This window comes from Aptenodytes forsteri, unplaced genomic scaffold (assembly GCF_000699145.1).
Source record: "Aptenodytes forsteri isolate BGI_AS27 unplaced genomic scaffold, ASM69914v1 Scaffold373, whole genome shotgun sequence".
NCBI lineage: Eukaryota > Metazoa > Chordata > Aves > Sphenisciformes > Spheniscidae > Aptenodytes > Aptenodytes forsteri.
In genome coordinates this window covers 15,277-15,790 of record NW_008795579.1, presented here as the reverse complement: position 1 = coordinate 15,790, position 514 = coordinate 15,277, and the positions used below count along the sequence as shown (strand labels likewise).

Genomic DNA, 514 nt, shown 5'->3' with positions numbered 1-514 from the left:
GGGGGGCGGGGGGGGTGTACATGGGTAGGCTGTCCCCTCCCGCCGGCACAGACGGTGCTGCTGCAGCTGGAGCCTGGCCCCTGCGGTTGAGCCGCTCCCGCCCGGCTGGTGTCCCCTCTCCCAGCCCCTCTGCCCTCGCTGTAGTTAATTCCCACTTTCCTGGCTTTTATTTTCCCCTCGGCCGTGGCGCTTCTCTCCCAGCCACGCTCCCCACAGCTGCCTCCGTTCCGGCCCCCTCCCCACGCCTGGCACGCCCCCAGTCCATCCCAGTCTGCAGTGCTGACCTGCCGCTGCCACCTGTCCGGTTCTGGCACATCCCTTTGCCACCTCCTCTGACCTCCAAAAGCCGGCAGCGGCATTCCCGGCTGGCGCATCACATGCGGGGTGGGACCGGAAAGGCTTTTTCTTTTTTTCGGCCACCCTGCGGCCGGTTTCCCTGTGTTGGCCGGGGGCTCCCGGCTGGGGTCGGGGCAGGGGCCGGGCTGTACCAGCCCCTGGCTCACGGGCTCTGGAG

General features: G+C 68.7%; 1 protein-coding gene across 1 annotated transcript in view; it reads left to right on the top strand.

Annotated features, from left to right (window-relative positions):
* The window catches only part of BAZ2A (bromodomain adjacent to zinc finger domain 2A), a gene marked incomplete at its 3' end in the record, with an annotated part of 16,267 nt that overhangs the window by 539 nt on the left and 15,214 nt on the right, over window positions 1-514 (top strand).